Source organism: Pimephales promelas, chromosome 10, assembly GCF_988280905.1.
Source record: "Pimephales promelas chromosome 10, fPimPro1.hap1.1, whole genome shotgun sequence".
Classification (NCBI taxonomy): domain Eukaryota; kingdom Metazoa; phylum Chordata; class Actinopteri; order Cypriniformes; family Leuciscidae; genus Pimephales; species Pimephales promelas.
Window position 1 is genome coordinate 2,948,469 of NC_142778.1, and position 21,886 is coordinate 2,970,354.

At 36.6% G+C, this 21,886-nt stretch overlaps 1 long non-coding RNA gene across 1 annotated transcript; it reads left to right on the top strand.

Moving 5' to 3' along the window:
- The first annotated feature begins 18,914 nt into the window (after window positions 1-18,914).
- Window positions 18,915-21,172, top strand: LOC148977282 (uncharacterized). Its single transcript, XR_016169822.1, has 3 exons — window positions 18,915-19,085; window positions 19,892-19,941; window positions 21,020-21,172. It is a non-coding gene; the product is annotated as an uncharacterized LOC148977282 (long non-coding RNA).
- The last annotated feature ends 714 nt before the right edge of the window (window positions 21,173-21,886 follow it).

Consider the following 21,886-nt stretch of genomic DNA (forward strand, 5'->3'; position numbering starts at 1 on the left):
TTGGGTTTTAAAGGGTGTACTGAAAATCGAATGTCTTGGTCACTAGCGTCCTCAGGACTGAGGATTAAACGTTGGGCACAGATAAATCCCTCCCTCTTGATTGCTGGCAGTCGGCCGTCAGAATCCAACAGAGCATCTTAAATGGATTATTGATCTGATGACCTTTCTTTAGTTTAAGGTTTTCTCTTGTTTGCTTCGGTAATGTTGACTAAACTCACACTATAGACAGTGTGATTGATCAAACATGAGCTTCCAATATTAGACTGTTAATAAAATACTCGTGTTTGTCTAATTTAGAGAGGTGATGCAGGAAAGGAGAGATGTGAACTCTCATGAACCTTAAATTCCTTCTGCAATAATCCTCCATTTAACTTATGAAACATTATGATTGTAGTTGTTTTGTTGAGTTTTGAAGGGGACCGTTTTGAACTGATCCAATTCTGTTGGTGATTTACTTCCAAATTGATTCACGAGACACATTGACACATTTTCAAGAATATTAAAATATTGTCTTTGACAACTGAAATTAGAATGTGAAATAAAGTCGAATTGTTTTTCTATTTTTTTGTTGTTGTTGTTGACATTTTCAGACCAGAAAAAAAGTGACTTGACAAGATACAATACAATTATTTGGTTTAAATAATTTTTTTAATTCTTACCCTTAAACGTTGTCCATTATTTGTAAAAAAAAAAAAAAAAAAAAAACACTATCAGAAAAAAATAATGTACTTACACATGAACTATTTTGAAATAATTTATTATTATTACTTTTATATTTATTAAGGCCAAATAAAATTTTGAGAGAGCAAGTCGTACGAATTCGACGAATGATTATCACTCGTACGAATTAGTACGATTTTGCTAAATCGTAAATATTTTACGAATTGGCCAACTCGTATGAATTCATACGAATCACCTACCCCTTACCCCGCCCCTAAACCTAACCATCACGTGGGTTTAGACAAATCGTACAAATTCGTACGAGTGAGGTCGAACGAATTAGCCACTTTTTAATCATTCGTTGAATTCATACGAATTGGTCGTGAGATACTGTTGGTTTTTTAACTGATTTTCAGCTATTTCAGTGTTTACAAAATATATATTTTTTAATATAATCACTTATTTTAACCACTGTATGCAGAAGACTTTGTTTTTCTATTGTTGCTAACTTTTCTATGTATCTATTTTCTTAAAAAACGTTGTATTTTTATATTATTTGTGATGAAGTTGAGAACATATTCATACAGTTACCCCCAAAAACTAATAAAAATAACAAATGACTAAACCTATAAAACTCAAATCAGACTTTAAGACGTTGCTGAACTGAAAAATAAAAATAAAAATATGTAATATTAATATGGCTTTTATATTGCTTACATTTACAACCGACTTAAAACGAGGAAAACTTACGAGGAATGAATCAAGAGTCAACTAAATTAACAACATTGCAATGCTAATGTAAAAGTAACGGAGTTAGAGTCATACAGAACAACCGGGAAAATAATACAGAAAGTGTGTTGAGAAACAATCTGTGAAACCAAGTTAAAATATCTCTTTTAAAAGTTTTACCCTGCGGTCTCACGGAAGCAGAAATATTGTAATGAACTGCAACTATTGACGTAACAAACAGCTCTTCAACTGGATTTGCTTGTAATTTAGCATTTGTGAATGTATTGACATTTCCTAAATGTCGGTGGCGAGTGAATTGGGGAGGACGTTTGCAATTTCCACGAGGAAGAGTTCCAGATTGCAAAGTAAAGTGTGCCGCATACAATTATCATTTGCTAATTAAGGTTGCGTTTGCAATTCAACTAAGAAAGCTTCTTTCAGAATGTTGGCTTCTCTAAATTGCTTTTTCATTTGAAGAGTGAAATGAAATTTCTGAAGAAGAGAAGATCCTTTGAGCGGGTCCAGAAGTGATGCGGTTCAGGAACGCTTAAACTCAATGATCACCACAAAGAGAATGGTGATGAATGGATCAGCAGGATAGAAGCAGAGGTGATCAAAACAGGCCTTTTGATTCTCTCAACTGCAACACTGAAGTGCGATTCAACAAGTTCTTTGTGAAATAAATAACAACATAGTCTTGGATCTGAGCTGGAAGGTCTTCTCATGTTTTCTGAACACATCAAATCTGAGACAAAGACTAAATTACCCCTCCTTTTAGCACCTTTGTGATGTGGAAGAAATCGTACCTCCCTTTCTCATAATCACCTTCTCTGAACACCCCTATGATTGAAAGTCTCTTGTCTGAGATGCTGCAAGAAAACAAATAAAAAGTTATTGTAGCGTATATGTGCTTATCACAGCGTGACATTCACACAACAGCTCCATGACGCCTTGATTGAAGTTTATATTGGTTGCTGGAAGAGTTTTTGTGTGAGTGTATGAGTAAATAAGTAAGGATATGTACAGATGCAGAGACAACAGTGCCATGCTTTCTGCTTAGTCCAATGTAAACTCATTTTGCAGTTTCATTTGATGTTTGCACGGTTTCACGGTTACACAACTTACACTAAGTCGGGACTATAATCGATCTATAAAAATTGCACAGTCGCAGAATTGTTCATTTCTATTCAGGCGTGACCTGTGAGAATGCAATGAGCTCAAATGAGGTGAAAACACTGCATGTTTGTATCAGTGTCTCTTTAATATTTATTTATTTTCGGAGTAAGAAAGAAAAAGGATTGATTTACACCAATCCAGTCCTTAATACTTGTATTGCCACGTATAGTTTCGAGGCGTTTAGAGCAGGGTAATTATATATAACTAAAGCTGAAACTGATAGATAGTAGATAACACTTCACAATAAGGTTCATTAGTTAACATTCGTTAATGTATTAACTAACATGAACTAACAATGGGCAAATTTGTTGCAGTTTTTATTACTCTTTGTTAATGTTAGTTAATACAAATACAGCTGTTCATTGTTTCATATTCACAGTGCATTAACTAATGCTAACAAATACAACATTTGATTTTAATAATGCATGAGTAAATGATGATTTTAATATTGAGTAACATTAATACATACTGTAAAACCTTACAGGATAAGATAGGATAGGATACACTGACCTAAAGAATTATTAGGAACACCTGTTCAATTTCTCATTAATGCAATTATCTAATCAACCAATCACATGGCAGTTGCTTCAATGCATTTAGGGGTGTGGTCCTGCTCAAGAAAATCTCCTGAACTCCAAACTGAATGTTCGAATGGGAAGCAAAGGTGATTTGAGCAATTTTGAGCGTGGCATGGTTGTTGGTGCCAGGCGGGCAGGTCTGAGTATTTCACAATCTGCTCAGTTACTGGGATTTTCACAAACAACCATTTCTAGGGTTTACAAAGAATGGTGTGAAAAGGGAAAAACGTACAGTATGCGGCAGTCCTGTGGGCGACAATGCCTTGTTGATGCTCGAGGTCAGAGGAGAATGGGCCGACTGATTCAAGCTGATAGAAGAGCAACTTTGACTGAAATAACCACTCGTTACAACCGAGGTATTCAGCAAAGCATTTGTGAAGAAGACACAACACACACAACCTTGAGTAACCCCACACAACCCCACCGGGTACCACTCATCTCCACTACAGGCGACAATTTGCAAGAGCTCACCAAAATTGGACAGTTGAAGACTGGAAAAATGTTTCCTGGTCTGATGAGTCTCGATTTCTGTTGAGACATTCAGATGGTAGAGTCAGAATTTGGCGTAAACAGAATGAGAACATGGATCCATCATGCCTTGTTACCACTGTGCAGGCTGGTGGTGGTGGTGTAATGGTGTGGGGGATGTTTTCTTGGCAAACTTTAGGCCTCTTAGTGCCAATTGGGCATTGTTTAAATGCCACGGCCTACCTGAGCATTGGTCAGACCATGTCCATCCCTTTATGGCCACCATGTCCCCATCCTCTGATGGCTACTTCCAGCAGGATAATGCACCATGTCACAAAGCTCGAATCATGTCAAATTGGTTTCTTGAACATGACAACGAGTTCACTGTACTAAAATGGCCCCCACAGTCACCAGATCTCAACCCAATAGAGCATCTTTGGGATGTGGTGGAACGGGAGCTTCGTGCCCTGGATATGCATCCCACAAATCTCCATCAACTGCAAGATGCTATCCTATCAATATGGGCCAATACCTTGTTGAATCAATGCCACATAAATTAAGGCAGTTCTGAAGGCGAAAGGGGGCCAAACACAGTATTAGTATGGTGTTCCAAATAATCCTTTAGGTGAGTATAGTATAGTATAGTATAGTATATAGTATAGTATAGTTTAGTGAAATCAGCATCAGTCCAAACAAGACAGATTATGACATCACATGCCTAATGTCCATCTCCTCTCACAGAGGCCAGTGCAGTGAACATTTCCGATCATTAAAATCATCATCATTACTAAAAAATAATATGAGTTCAGGCATGAAGCCAAAGGTGTTCGATTGAGTGCTCTTTATAGATACTCTCAAGGGTTTCTGCACACACACACACAAACACACACTATGCCACGTTTTCACCCCACAGTGGTGGCAGATGAGGTCTGCCTGCCCACATGACTTCTCAACTACAGCTGTCTCATCCTGGCACTTCCACACCCGACGGGCACAGCCTGACGACAGGAGACGTGCAGGGTCACAGAAGGTCACAGATGCACGGAGCACAGCCGAGGTTTCACAGACAGACGGGGATTTCACTGAAGATGGAGGAAGGGAAGACCGCTGTGAGGCCGCGGGGTGAGTCTGGAGTTCACAAGGTGCCGATGAACAGTTTAATAATGTCTTAATTGTGCCCCGGAACGATGCTATCGACTTATCGACGCTGAGGCTGGAGAGGTGTGGCTGAGTCAGTGGACAGGACAGCATGAGTCCAGAATGCATGAGTCAAAGCTGACAAACAGAATAACCTTTAACGGCGAACCTGCTCAACATCAGCATGTGTAGATGCTCAAAAGATATCAACACCACAGCATCAAACGCTAATACTGTGGGACATGAACAGCTGCTCCCAGAGGGACTGGGAGGTTTTCTACAGCAGCTGAGGACAGGCATTTCATTCATTTTGTTGGTTTTGTGTACTTAGTGGTGAAAACTCATTTACTTTCGCATAGTTAGTGCTTAAAGTGGTACTCACATTGATGATGCAAACAAACCACAATTCGGACTCAGAAATATAATGATAGAGGTTAACTATGTTTCTAGGCAAAGGTTGGGGATACAAATTATGGTGATAATGGACAAACAATCAGTGGTGCGATACCATACTTTTGTGTCTAAATAAATAAAATAAAATAAAACAATAAATAAAATCATAAAAACATAACTCAGTTGCTTGAAATACTACAAGTGAATTAAGGCATTTTTATTTATGGTGTGAAAAATATCTGAAAAATTCAGATTTTGTGATTTGCTTAAGATTACATTTAATGGTGTTTAATTAAATTATTAATTACTGTTTCTAAAGAATAAGTGAGTTTTGGGTGAGGTCAAAGGTAATCTAAATGTACTGTAAAAAATAAATGAGGAAGCACAATTAAGTACCTCTATTTTTGTCATGAATAGTTTTGTGACTTTTGTGAAAATACATGCTAAATCGAAAAATAAACCTGAAATTGCAATATGGCTTATTATTAGTATTGTAATTTTATAGTCATTTTGATATATAAGTTTACCTACAAATAGGCATGGCACACTGATTTTTTTTTTTTTTCAGATCGGATTTTAAAATGTGATTTTAAGTAAATCAAAATGTTTTTGCACAAAAAAAAAAACCTGAATCACATGTTTTCCCCCCCAATTCACATAGACCTAAAGTTGCCCTAAAGTTGTAATTTAAATTTCACTGAAAACATTCCCAATGTGACAATTTACCCCATAGCAGAGTTGTTGTATTCAAGACCAGACCATATTGTACATATATTATAAATCCTCAGTACTCATCTTGCAGGATAAGTCTGCTTCTTTTGACACAGTTAACCACCAGATCCTCCTGTCAACCCTCAAGATAAAAGGCATCTCAAGAACAGCACTCCAATGGTTCAAGTCTTACCTCCCAGATCGGTCATTCAGGGTATTATGGAGGGTTGAGGTGTCTACGTCTAACTATGGGGGTGCCTCAAGGCTCGGTGCTTGGGCCTCTTCTCTTCTCCATCCACACATCATCACTAGAATCTGTCATTCAGAAACGTGTTTTTTTTTTTTCTATCATTGCTGCTGATGACATACAACTCGACCTCTCATTCCATCCAGACGATTTAACGGTAGATACTCACATCTTGGCTTGCTTGATAGACATTTATTGCTGGATGAAGGACCACCACCTTCAACTCAACCTTAAATAGCCAGAGCTGATTGTGGTCTCGACCAGCCCAGCACTTCATCACAACTTCTCCATTCAGCTGGGTTCATCAACCATAACTCCATTCAGGACAGCCAGGAATCTAGGACTTCACTTTACAGACTTCACAGACCTACAGATAGCACACCCCTCTACTGGAGTATGCTACACAACTCCTTGTTCAAGCGTTTGTTCTATCCAGACTGGACGATTGTAATGCTCCCTTGGCAGGCCTGCCAGCATCAACTGTCAAACCTTTGCAACTGATCCAGATGCTGCAGCAAGAGTGGTCTTTAATGAACTGAAAAGAGTGTACATCACACCTCACATCAAAAAATTGCGCTGGTTGTCAAATGCCGCTCGCATCAAATTCAAGGCACTGATGTTTGCTTACAGAACAACCACTGGCTTTACATCCCTAAATCTTGACTCTTATATCTTTATTCTTCAGACCAACATGCCATACCTTTATCTTGACTGTTCCAAGCTGGTGGAATGACCTGCCTAACTCAACCCTAAAATTGATTGCTTCTTTTGCTCTCTTCATTTGTAAGTGGATTTGGATTAAAGCGTCTGCAAAATGATTTAATGTAACTGTAAAGTCCAAGTTGAAACTTAAATTCTAGTCAAGAGCCTAGACTCGAATGAACTGATTTCAACTACAACACTCACCCAAATAGTGTGACAACATATGGTCCACATTTAGGATTATATGCATTGATAGGTCATGAATAGTTCAAATGAAGTGTGAAAAGAAGTCCAAACATTTCATCTCAATTCAAATGGATTGTAAACAACTCTTTGTTCAGTTCATCAACAACAGGCCTGAAGCTGGTGCACAGTTGAGAATTGTCATTACTTAACAGTGGATGCTGCTCACCACCTCTGTGGCTCTTGAAATATCAGCGTCTCTCTCTCTCTGCAGTGTGTTTTAGTCCTGCTGCTTTCAAGGTTCAGTGACTGTAGGAGCCCTAAATGTGACTGATGTGTGGAGCAGCCTTTCACAGCAGTGCTAAAACTCTTGCTTGAGAGGCCAGTGACACACAGAGACAGACACTCTTAATACCATATCACACAAACGTATAATATATATATATATATATATATATATATATATATATATATATATATATATATATATATATATATATATACTTGATGTTGTTCTTGGCCTTGAGGTAAAAGCTTATTATGGGTCATCATTGCCCTCCTGTGGCCAGTACTGTTATGATATAAACTAATTTATGGAGACTTCAGATACTTTAAGGAGATATAAGCTTTTTTTATTATTATTTACATTTTTAGTGAACTATGGCAAGCTTGTTTCCACCACAGAATAAAAAAAAAACTGGAATTGCATCTCTTACTTTTCTTCTCACAGTTTTATTTTCTCAGAATTGCATGATATAAACTTGGAAAACATGCATCCATAATCAATAGGATGCATGTTTAAAGGCACAGTTCACAAAAAAAAAAAAAAATTAAATAAGATGCAAATAAAATATGCTATTTCTTAAAAGGAATACCATCTCCATGCATTTGACACACCATAGTATGAAGACATGAGGAAAAAACACACAAACACACCAAAAAGCACCAGAAAGTGTTAGGAATAGACTGAAATTGTAATCATTATTCACTGATAATTTTCGCCTTCATGTAAACATTTGACTCGAGATCCACTGCCAGCACACAAAGTCAGTGAATTGAACCAGAGACAATTTATATAGAGACATGACACTTCCTAAATCCTCAATACAACTATACAGGGCAAACTCGTAAAGCCAAAGATGGCGGTTATATGCGCATGCCTAATCAATATACATCAATAATTATTCATACTTACAGGTTGTGATTCTGAGAAGCAAGCTGGTCCAAATAAACTGGGTTCTTACCCAACTTTCTAGAGCAAGTGTTTTGCGAATCCCACGTGTTTGTGAGCGGGTCTAGTGGACAACCTACAACATAGGCGGACATTATGCAAATTGGTCTAAAACCATAACAGAGTGAGATTATAAACACAGATGACTTGTAAAGTCGGTTCATAGTCCATTCTCTCTGGGAGACAATCGTTTTCTTTATCATGCACTTTTGACTTTACAACTTTGTAGAACATTTACATTCACAAACAGCTGCATGAAAGAGAATATTAAAAAAAAAAAAAAATAAACATAAAATGGGCCCTTTAATGAAGGAAAAGAAAAAGAAAACCAAACTTTTGGATATCCCTCTGCACAATATTGGTTCAAATTACCAGGAAGTGTAAGCTACATCAAACCACCCAGATCGACTAGTCAAGATCATCCCTCAAAACCTTCTGTGCACACTAAGAAGAAGACTTGAGTGAAGTCACATGGAAGGGTGACACAAATGAGGCCATTACTCAGAAACAACTATTAAAAACATGTCTGAGTTTCCGAAAATGCTTGGAAGTCAGTTGCGGGAGAAGATTTTTGTGGTCATTTAAGACCGGAATGGAGCTTTTAAACAAAATTTCAAAGTGATATGTGAGCAATCTAAAATCATACCTAATGAAGTATTGCTGCAGGGAAGTTTGGGGCAGCGTTGAAGCACCATGCTGAGGATCTTCTTTTCATCAGCAGGGACCGACAGTATTCTTAAAATAAAAGGAAGCCTGGAAGAATACAAAATACAGGGAAATTGCTTGCTGCAAGACAACCTTTTTTTAATCCGCCAAAAACTGAAGCTTGAGAGAATTTCATTAGTATACGCACCATTGCATGTGGCAGAACTCACAAAGTAATGAAAGGTTGACCACTGGGTGTAAAAACCCAATACCTCATTCCATTTGTCTAAAGAAAAGGACAACTTCTCATTTCTATGTCCACAAAATGTTCGTTACAGTCTTTTGCAACTCTATTCACCAACAAATGGGGCTCTCAGATTGTTCTGTTATCTCTAGCATGCAAATGTCATGTCAGTTTGGTTGTAAAATGCGGTTTTCAGTCTTGTATTTAACCAAACAGTATAAACAAACACATTTATCACTCTAAAACAGAATTCTGCTACTGTGAGCGTAGCCATTGTTTCTAACATCTCGCATCTTCATTTAAACTTTCTAAAATGATTTCATTTTGCTGCATTGAGGCAGTAACCAAACCAGACTCAAGATTGATGTGAGGGAATAAAAGTGCGCCTTCCATGTTGCCCATGTCTGAACTATATTTGCCATTTTGACCTTTGGTGAAATGGATTTGTCAGCCTGACCTAAAATCTCATCAATAGCGCTGCACCGACTAAAGCGGGGGCTGCTCACATTCTACTTGAGCGTCAATTTTTTTTCCCCGTTTACAGAGAACAGAGGTAAAAATGGTGAAATTTATACTGGAGTTCAGTCAATACTCAGTAATATCCATCTCTTGATATTCAGCCTGTAAATTGAATTGTATACAAACAAGTACATTTTGACTGAATACAGTCATGTGGATTTAAAATCTCAGTAACCCATGAGGAAATTACTGATGGCAGACTGCAAATTATCTAAAGCATTTTAATTAAATGTGTTATTTGTTATTTACAAGCATTTTCTAAGTGATAATCGTTTCAAGAGTAAATACTGCACCATTTTTTTTAAGTGTGGGAAATGGCGGCCATATCAGCTAGCGCAACCTGCACAAAAAATTACTCTGAGTATACCTTTGAAAGAGCTTACCATTCAGCTTCTTATCAAGAGTTACTTGCTCTCAAATAGCAAACTCACACAAAATCTAAAGTTGATCAGGTTTTATTGTACTTTTGTACAATGACAAAATGTAGTTTTCTTGGGAGAAAATCCAATATCCCACAAGAGACACCATCAAAGTCTAACCTTGTGACTCATTCAGTCCAGAATGAACTGAAGCCAATGCTGAAAGGTGAGGAGAGAGCTCCAAAAATTCAATACAGCAAAAGGACTCTCTGATCTCCTGAGAGAAAGTGAATGAGGAGAAAGCAAACGAGATCGAGTAAAAGAGGGAGAGGTTCTGAAATAGGGTTCAGACTATGTGTGTGCCTGCACTTTGTCGAGGCTGACATTGTGCCTCAATCAGGCATTATGCAATGACTGCTGTGTGGTGTTTTTCTTTCTTTTTTGCTTCTATAAAGTTTGTAATGGTGTGATTCACCTCATAGCTGGTTGGCTTGGTTCATGGCACTTTAACAAAGTCTTTTTAAGAATCCCTATGGCAAAAAAATAAAAAATAATAATAATTCTCAAGAATTGCCAATCCGATCTCACGGCAATTCATAAGTATATTTGCTAAACCATATATATTTTATGAGTTGCCCAATTCGTGTAAATTCATATTGAATGAATGACCCGCACCTAAACCAACCCCTATCGTAAAATACGTACGAATTGGTCGTGAGATAATTGGAATTGCATAAAGCCAGCTAGTCATACTGGAACTGCTGAATTTTGCCTGCAATATGCATTAGACGGTCAGTAAACATACCGTGGGTGTCTCTAAGTGTGCCGTCTCAGACCGAGACCGTTAGCTTGTTTCAGCTGAAGAGTGATCATTTGTTGACATTTCCCTCAAGTTTCCATGCCCACTTGAGAGTTTCTCTCTAAAAAAGATCAGACTGGCTGTTTGGCTTTTTACAGAACATGAGATAAATATCTCCATTCTATCAAGCATGAGTCATTTGCCAGCAGAAAACATCTTAGGTTACGACTGTAATAGGGAACGAGACGATGCGTCGATGACGCTTTGGGAATGCCCCTCTGCGTGGTTGCGTCTGAAGCACTTAGGTCAACTAGGCCGGGTAACATCATAACCAGGAAAGGATAAAAGCACATCCGGTTTAGAACCGCGCTAGCTTCGAAAAAATCAAATACATAGGATTATTCAACGCGTTCTCATCCTTTAACGTCATATAGAACGCTATATGACAAAACGGCGCTATACTACGCACATGGCACACGTTATCGTTAATATAACACGCGCTGTGAGGGCTAAGTTTAGGTGTGGGGTAGGGTGTGCGTGTCATATTCACGCTAAAGGATTTATAACGTCTTGGGTTCGCGTGAATATTAACGATAACGGGTGCCATGTGCGTAGTATAGCGCCGTTTTGTCATATAGCGTTCTATATGACGTTAAAGGATGAGAACGAGCTGGATTATTAGGAGCACCAGCTCAATTTCTCATTAATGCAATTTTCTAATCAACCAATCACCCTCGCCGTTGGACTAGTTGACAAAAGTGCTTCATACGCAATCATGCAGGGGCGTTCCCAAAGCGTCATTGACGCATTGTGAGTTCCCTCGAAAGATAAGTCCTTCTTCTGACACTTTATGTTTTTCACACACACATTGCATTCCTTATTTCTCTATCTATCTTGCTGGGATGCTGTTGGATCCATTGCATAGTATTTAATTGAGTGTGGCTAATGTTGTTTCCTGATCCAACCGTCTTCTCCCTATCAATTTATTTCTTGTTTTCAACATCCACCATTTTTACCAAAGCTGATTCTGATCCAATCCACCCCTAATCATTAATCAGAAGTATCAAGAAAATCATGGCTTTGTGGTTACTGTATACTGTATTCCTTTCAATCGCAATGACCATTAAATGTGCTAGTACAGGAAGTAATGTCTCTGCTAATGGCCGAGAACGGATGCTGAAATCTGATAATGCCCTAACATTAGTACAATTTAAGCTATTAATTTCTTTCTTCTAGCTACCTTTTCAGTACAAATGTACAATGTATATGGTTGCCATGTGAACTTGCTATGCGCTCACTGCTGCGTTTGTTATAAAAGCACTTCAATATTATATATCCTATGGAGTTACAATAATCTTAGGTGTTAAGGTCATCTGAGTCTCGCACTCCCTTTTCCTCAACTTCACCCAATGAATAAAAAAATGTTGTCTCTCGGTAGAATCTACTTTGCAAGGTCAGTGTGTCTTACTGTAGGTTAGAGGAGGGTAATCGATACCTGAGAAGAGGAGTTGATCTGCCTCACTCTCTCACAAGGACACACAAGCCAGAAGTTATTTACTGTGGAATAAAAGTGGTAAAATTAAACAAATTCACTAGTTAAAAATCCATTGCTGTCTCAGAAAAAAACATCAAAGACAGAATTAAGTTTGGGGCAGAACATGGGAAGTTTGATTCAGAGGTTCAGCAGAGCGGTGTGGAAACACGAGTTGCATGGTGATACTCCAGAAAATCTGGTCAGATATGGTTAAGACCACTAAATATTTTGCCCTTTTTGGCTTAGCCAATTTTAATTTCCCAGAAGTGTGTATAAGTCAACACTAGCTGTCAATCTCAAAGTCAACAGAAGCACCAGGGAAACTCTAAAGTGTTTAAAGTGACACCTGTACACTGTAAAAAATATCCGTGATTTTAACAGTAAAAGACTGTAAAAATGCTACAGTGCAAAACTCTTAATTGGTTAACAGAAAGTTTCCGTACTTTATACGGTAAATAACTGTGATATAATTTTACAGTAAAATACCGTTAAATTTACAGTTTTTGAAAGTGAAAAAGAACAAATTGTTGTATAATTTACAGTGAAAAACCGTAAATTGACATTCCCACAATTCCCTGTGTTACACTTCACATTTGATGTATTTTTGTTGAAATAACTATTGTTCCTCATAGTTTTATTGTTTTGTTTTTTCTAATCAGTTATGTACATTAGGGTTTTATGTTACATTTAATGTTGTTAAATTAATGTTTATTGCATTTTTTAATTTCATGTGTGTTACCATGATGGTGTTTAATGTTTGTGTGAATGACACTGTGCAGCTTCTTTATATATGTATTACTTAAATAAGTAATCACTTATGATGAGCTTGTTCAAGTAATTCTCATCACTGCTGTGATGATTGATGGTTGTCAGTGTATTACAATGGTCTAAAACAGATATCGATAAGTTGGTAAATCAACATTTTATCAGAAAATAAAATACGGTTTATTACTGTAAATTTTAAGTTAAGTCTGTAAAACCATTAACGTTCTTAACGTATTTTTAACGGTAAAGTTCTGGCAACCTCAGCTGCCGTTTTTTTTACCGTAAAATTTACGGTTTACTTTTTACAGTGTATATTCACAATTTCTATCACTATGCTACCACTCTTATATCATGGAATACTTGTAAATGGTGTATTTTTTTAAAGCGTTGGATTCCTGAAGGGTACAGTAATGTACCAGTAAAAATGCCGTGACCTGAAACATTTGTTTTATCATTCTGTGATTTTTGTATTTATGTGGGATGCCTGACAGTTGCCTTGAGCTGTTACTTTGTGCAGCAACAATAATAAGAAGAGAAATGTCATGACCATGGAATTGTCTTTGAATGTTTGTGCATGCATATTTTGGGATGTGAAACCATACAGTGGTATGCTTAATATATTTTTATGAGTAAAATGAGTAAAATCAATGCAATATGTCACATTCTGAACTCCAATTGGTAATGAAAAACCGAACAGTTGCTTAAAGTTGAAATATAGTGTTTTATATATATATATATATATATATATATATATATATGCATTGCAAGCAGTTTTGTGTGGGCTTCTGAAATGAGGAGGCAAATTCATTGGTTTCTAAGACTAAAAACATTTATATTCCAGTCTTTGTTGATGTTTACACAGCTTCCAGGTTAAATGTGTAGGGGATAGCGTGAACAAATACATCATGGACACTTTGTTTCCATTAAGATTTTTCCACTTTTTTCCAATTAACCCTATACAGTGTTTATAAAACGGTTAGTTGCAGACCAGTCCTTGACTCTGATAGCAGCGTAAACTGTTTGCACTTATTGATATTGTTCATTGAATCTTATAGAGTAGAGAATTGTGAGAGATTAGGTGTGTACCAGCATTTACAGTAGATATAGCATTTTCCTTGAATGTCCACTGCATCTTGTCCTTTTAACAATTAAGGGGTTATCCGTGTCCTGACAAGTTAGTCAATAGTCAGTTGTGTTGTGCTTCTCCGTGTTCACAACAAGTTTCAGCCTTTCAATATAAAAGTCTTTACTCTACTGACTGACTGACTCATAAGACAGTCTTTGCTGCAATCTAAATGCGAAGTACTGTAACTTCTGTTGCTGTTCACGGTCAGGGTCTATTTTTCCCAATGGAAGGAAAGCTTAAGTTGCATTGAAACATATTTTTTGGCTTTAATATATGTATTGTGTGGTTACCGTTTTATAAAAGCAATAAGGTACGAGAGGCTGTGCTGTATTGTTAATAAGTCACGGCTGAAGGCATGTTGACGCACGTTGGCACGATATCTCACAAGATTCCTTTTTCCATTACCATTTTGTCTCAGTATTTTCTGTTTCTTCATGTTATCCCAGACAGACTCAATGGTGAGATCAGCAGATCTGTGTGGATCATATGGGCTGTTGTCAGACTCCTTGTGCATACAAAGCTGACATTTACTGACACAGAAAAAGAATGGCTTGAAAACCATTTTTGGGGTGAAGATACCAACATGCCTGAAACATTTACACTGTAAATTCCCTTGTGAAAAAGAAATACACTTTATCACAGCTTTAAAAAAGAGTACCGGTACTTATTTCATAAACAATATACTTTAAAAGACTACACTTATTTGAAGTACAATACAAGTGTGCAACTGAATACTATCAAGTGCACTTCTTTTTCACAAGGTTGTTAGCCTAAATAGGCTTAGGTTGAACGTTCTTCATTTTAACATACTTTTAAGCACCCTGTTCCATGAAAAATGAAATGTGCATGCAAAATTAAAATGATTTCAGAGAAATATTAAAAAAAGACATTTGAATTTTAACACCTTCCTCGACCACAGAGGAAAATTCTTCAGTCCATGCGGTGTGCAACTTGAAAATAAAAGGAAAATTATGACTAATTACAAAGTTAATAACTCGGCCTCATATATCACCACGTGTGGTTAATGAGTGATGCAGCTGTTAGCCAAAAAATGAGAGTTTCACTTCTGTACCTCACACAATCAATATGTATATCCGACTCTGATGACTTCTACTACTAATATTAACTGAGAAACCGTTAGTAGTAATACATTGCTATGGTAAATATGTTGGCACTGTGTATTTATTAATTTTGATTATATATAAAAGATGTAAAAATGCACGAGTATATATCCCATCATGTCATTCGGTCAGCACAGCGTTGCATGAAGACAAACACACCTATTCCCTCTTCTAGTGTTTTGATTATTGTTTTCCCCTTATTTGCCCTGTGCATTAAGAGAAAACAAGAGAGCAAAAATACTTTTCGTCTTATGTGGAAAAAATGCCCCTTTCTCATTCTATGCGAGACAAAGTGAATTTGCCCGCGCCTCAACCTGAAGCTTGCACTTCTCCCTCCATAGCACAGCACATCTTTTCAGTCCTTTGTGACCTAGTTAACACAGTCTCATCCCAAATCGTCATATAACTGACGTTTTGGGACGTATTTTGACCATACGTCAATATCCGCCTTTTTAGGGCCCCCTTAAACGTCGGTAGATGGCGATCCCGGGCCGTCATACAAGTGACGCTTTACCTTTAACGTCAGTTAGGTGACGGGTTAGGTTTAGGGTTAAGTTTAGGTATGGGGTAGAGTTAGGATCCCATAACCTCATCTACCGACGTTTAAGGGGGCCCTAAAAAGGCGAATATTGACGTATGGTCAAAAGACGTCCCAAAACGTCAGTTATATGACGATTTGGGATGAGACCGGGTTGACCTAGTTCACCTTTTTTTTTTCAATTTCAGACAAAAATAAAGTCTCAAAAAAAAGGGAAAAAATGCAATAGAAGACTTGAAACGAAACATATTAGCTTCTCACCCGAGATCCTTATTTTTTTGTGACCCAAAAGACTGCACATACGTGTTATACGTGTTATATATACAGTATATATATATATACATACATTTCCATTGACAATATAGACCATAAATATTGCATAAATATTAATAAATTCAATCAAATTGTATCAAAATACTAAAATTAAAAAGAATAAATATTATAGAACAAAAATAAATTGCATTGGTTTTACTGGGATGGAAGAAGTTTCATTTTTAGGCCTCTGGTCACTTCTGACCGGGAAGGCCCAGGACGTGACTCATAAAGGAAGACCATCAGAGGGTTAATACCGTGTGCTTTATATACATGTTGCTGCTGATTGGACTGCAGTTCTGACACACACACACCAGTGCATGCCGTTTCCAGGAAACATGACTTTCAAGTCGCAAACCCTAGCAAATTGTTGCGCACCGTTTTGAACTTGAACGTGCCTCAGATTTAATTCTGACCACAACTGTACAGCTGTGGTAATGTGTAAAAGTTTACTATTTCTGTATCCATGACTATGAAGTGGCACTTTGACCTGCTGTGGAAAATCAGGCTTAAACCCCACACTATGTTCCCCAGGAGGGTGATTAGAATAATTGGTATGTTGATGAGCAGACTACCGTTAAGTACCCTCCAAGAAAGATTGCACAAAACACACTCGTACACCGGCACACACATTAACAAAGCCCCTGTACAGCCAAAATGACATTTACATTCAGACCAACTCAACTTCCTGTAGAGTTAACATCAATTCAAAGTGTGTCATGCTGCACAAGAAATGCAATGATTCTATTTTTGAAACGATTTATTATTTTCTGCAACGTTGCGCTGGAACAACCAACAAAGTGTGGCAATGATAATCGCAGGTGGTTTATGAGCTTTATTTAACGTTAAATGCGTGTATTTGTGACTTTGAATATCATTTAGTGCTCCCAGCGTTGTAGCGGTAAAAGCAACAATGGATATTTCACCTCAGATCTTGAAATTAAACAAATTGAAACAAGAAGTGTATTATTAGACAAAGATTGTTTTAGTAACTCAGTAGCCAATGTATTTGAATAATGTTTAAATGGTGTAATATTTGTGAATTTGATTATGTAAGCCTACTTTATTGTTCTCTGGTGCCGTGCATTTGCCGCGAGAGCCCATCCACTGGCTGTTCTGATTGGCTGTGGGTTTTCATTGATTTTTACTCATCTTGCAGTTGCGTCGTGTCTAGTGTGGAATCTTTGTCGCTGGAATCTTATCGCGGCTGGTTAGGAAACATTGTTATAGATTTTAAACTGAATTAGAAGCAGAATGCAATCAACATTTGACATCGATGTGAGCTGGAGATGAAATATGAATGTTGGCCAAACACTTTCCCTGGCCACTGACATGTCTTGTAAGCAGTCTGTCAAACGGATCTCGCCTGTAGCGCTTGAAACTCCCTCACTCTACATCACCATGTGAGCTTGTCCTGCTCTGTAAGATTGATTGACCACATATCCCATGATATCCAGTGACCCAAAACATCACACAAGCCTATGTTAAATGCATTGAGCCCTGTCAATTCGCAATGCACTTTAGGGCAGCATAGTGGTCTCTGAAGTCAGTCAGTCAGTGAAATTTCTTCTGATTTTGCAATGTGTTTGGCAGGACATGACACAAGTCTGGTACCTCATTGTGTGAGTACATTTCTTGGCAAAACATGCTTACCCGAGGCCTGAGACAGCTCTCTGTTGAAATGAATGGGGTCATGTCATTGTGAATGAAGCTTCAAGCAACTGAATGGCAGTAGGCGGGGCCAGTGATGCGTATGTGTAACTACACTGTAAAAAATTATTGATGGTTTAACTTAAAAAAGTAAGTAACCTGGGTTGCCTTAAAATTTTAAGTTGATTGAACAGGAAAAAGTGAGTTAATACAATGAAGGAGATTAATTTAACCATCAGAAACTCCAAAATTATATGTTATCTGAACTAAATAAATTATTTAAGTTGATTTGACAAAAAAAAAATGTTGTGTATTATCCATTATTTCATAATGGAGTCTGGTTGTGCCCTAGTGAAAAAGTTTGGTACTGCGCCCAAACAAAATCTCACTGAAAGCTCATTTTTTGAGATATCAACCTAAAATTTGAAACACAACTTATTCAGATTTTTGGCTTTGATTTTTTTAGCAGTTTTAGAGTTGCCAGGTTTTGAAAATATATATTTTATATAAAATATGAATAATTAAATTTTTTATATTGTACATTTTCATAAACTCAAACTTCTATAACTTTTCTTCTGTTTCACATTCTTAATTCATTTCACTTCTACAAAAATCTGCCAAATGTCTTCTTTAAAACGAGACCATTTTTACGTCTATATTCCAGAGCATTCTTGAATTACAACCATTTAAGTTCGAAATGTGCATTTTCATCTATATTCAAAAAAGGGGGGGTGACACTTAAGGGATTAACTTAAAAAAAGTAAGTAACCTGGGTTGCATTAAAATTTTAAGTTGATCGAGTGAGTTAATACAATGAAGGAGATTAATTTAACCATCAGAAACTCAAAATAATAAGTTATCTCAACCAAATAAATTATTAAGTTGATTTGACAAAAGAAAATATGTTGTGATAACAAATCTTGAAAATATTTTTTACAGTGTATACGTCAATGTCTTGCTCTGGATTTAGTCACATGCACTGTAAAAAGTGAATATGGGTGTAAGTTGGATTACTAGAACTATTTGAGTCTATTTACTTCGTATTTCTGCTTTCCTAATCGTAATTGATTATTGTACACTCATTCAACTTGAACGCATAGAAATTCACAGACACTCAGATATCTCGCTTTCACCCAAAGTGTAATTTCCCTTTAAGGACCCTCGCGTCAGACGTTTTTTTGCTGACGTCATGACGCACGAGCCTGTCTGGAACTTTCTGCTCGACCGCCATTTTCTTTTTCGCACTCGGATGAATAAGGTAGGTTGGAAGTTTTGTTTTTTAATTAATATACTCAAATATGCAACTTTTGGACGTTTGTTTTAGTTGTTTATGAGTTAATGAATGTTGTTTGTGAACATGAATACTAACAAAATCGCAATTAACCACATTTTTAAACGTACGTTTGCAAACTAGCATTACTGAATTATAGTTCTATGCAAGTTAACGTTAAACATGATGTTATCTTTAACTTAACTCGTTTGTTTTATAAAAATGTGTTCAGTTTGGATCTTGGGACTTGTGTAACAGTTATTAAATAGTTTAAAAAAGGATAACCGTCTGTGCCGCGTGAGAAATTGGAAATGCTTTGGGCGGGAAGTGGTCGGGGAGCGGGACAAAATGCTCGAATTTGAATTCCTGCAGTACAATATTTGAGTTTTATTTTTTGTCTGTTCTTTTATTTGTCTTTGAAACGTTAGCTCTGACTTATTCATCGACTTTTTTCGCCCAAAATGATGCTGAAAGTCTGTGATAAACGCCATTGGGTGCATCTCAATCAGTTCATTAAGTTAACCAGGGCACTGATCAGGGAGTCAGCCCATTATTAACGTTAACGTTACCTGATTCCCTGATCTGTGGCCTGTGCTTAACGCTAGCTTAATTTGCCTAGCTCGAGGTGTTTCATGCAGGAAAACAAATCGGGGTTTTCTTTAAAATTATGATTTTTTTTGTAGAAAATAGTAGTATTTCACAACTAATTAATTACTTGACCTGTAGCAAACTATTTTTTACCACTTAAGTTAAATACTAATGATACAACATTTTTCTCTCCTTATGACCGAAAGCTTTTTCAAGTTTGACGATTGAGGACGACACTTTGCTATAACATTACATGGTAAGTATTTTCTATTAATTTAAGTAATTTCTAATTTCTTCTATTGATAATAGATAATATGAATTACTAATGTTGGACATGTTTGAGTAAATTCCATCTAATGTTGTCTAATGCTATTGACTTGCAATTTATCCTAAATAAGAATTTTGAACTAAAACTAAAAGAATTAAGAACTAAAATCGGCATCAACTCACCCTTATGACATCCCGAATGCATGTCCCTTTTTTGATTCTCAGAAATATCTTTTTTTAGTTTATACAGTGTAAACCAATTTTGAAGCTCAAAATGATTATGATGTGACATGTATTGTGCATGTAAAAGGTGCACAAGTACTGGCTGATTTAAAGGGAATAGTTCACTTTGAAATTAATTTTTGGTGTGTTTTAGCTTACCTCAAGGCAGGGCATCCAAGATGTCTTTGTTTCCACAGTATTTTCAATTTTGATATTTTTCGGTCAAACCGTTGTCTATCAGTCATATAATGCAGGTCTATGGTCACCACCTCAAAGAGCATGCAATGCAATGGAAGATTATTTCGATATATCTAAATATGTTTAGTGAAAGGTAAAACTTCTGAAATCTCTGTGTAAACAATGAGTGACGTTGACTTGCAAGCGATCACTTCCGGCGCGTGCGCAGACCGAAGCGCCCATGCCGTCAGTTCATTTTGTCATGGCTGTGTTACACGAGGTAAAAACGATATAAATACTGTTCGTTTTCTCACACAAACCGCTTGTTTCGTTTCTTAGGCCATCAATGTGTACTTACATTTATGAGTCATTCAATCATCTTTAATTTTTGACTTCTCTGTGTATGTTCTTTGAGGTGAACCTAAAAAAAAATTCTGTTTTGAACGGTAACGTAGACATCAGTGTTTATATCTGAATAATGATTTTTTTTTATACTTCTGTGATGTATATACTTTGTCCAGTCATTAATACAACCTTTTATAGTTTTGTAAATTAAGTTTTGTTTATATTTTCTTGTCCTTTGCTATCCTTGGGGAAATCTGATTCTCCATTACAGATTACTCCGAATTTTAAAAATAAGAAAAATAATCACAAATGCTTTTTCACAGACTGAAAACATTCACACGGAAAGAAGAGTGTCCTGAAGGCCCTCATCGTTTTCCTGGGGGAAAATCCGGTAACACTTTAAAATAATGGTCCGTAGTTAACAAGTAGCTATGCAGGAAGTAATAGGTAGCACTGCATTAACACCGAACTTAATACTATTAACTAATTTGGAAGCAATATTAACTAAGCATTAAGTAATAGGTAATTTAGTACAAAGGTAGTTCCTTGGTAGGTATTTGATTATTACTAAAGAAATATATCCTCATTGAGAACTACTACTCTTGCCAGGATGGACGCATGTTCTCTGTTTATTTAAAACTTAAACATAAAATAATACTAATAAAGACAGTTTTTAAAAATAAACCTTAAATAATTAGGAAGTGATGCTGACACTCTCATGATTGGATTAGTTCACTATTATGAGCTCTATTGAATGTCAGTCACATATATCTCAGACTCCAAAGACCTATAACTTTATGTTACAGTAGCTGCCTGAGGAGGACTTCTCTTTAGGACATGAATATAAACATGATGTTCACTTGTCAAAAACAATTTGCATCTTTAATGAAGAAATTGGCTGCATTTATGTTACGATAAGCGCGAAACCACATCTTCCAGATTACAGTGTTTGTTAGAATATTAGTGCCTCACAGAACCTGTACAGTATGTGTCAAATATAAAATTAAATAACTTGTATCATTTGTGAAAAACATGTTAACTCCTAACTAACTACAAGCGTTACCTTGTCATCCCACAATGTTTACACAAGTTATTTAATTTTATATTTGACACATACTGTACAGGTTCTGTGAGGCACTAATAATCAAACAAACACTGTAATCTGGAAGATGTGGTTTTGCGCTTATTGT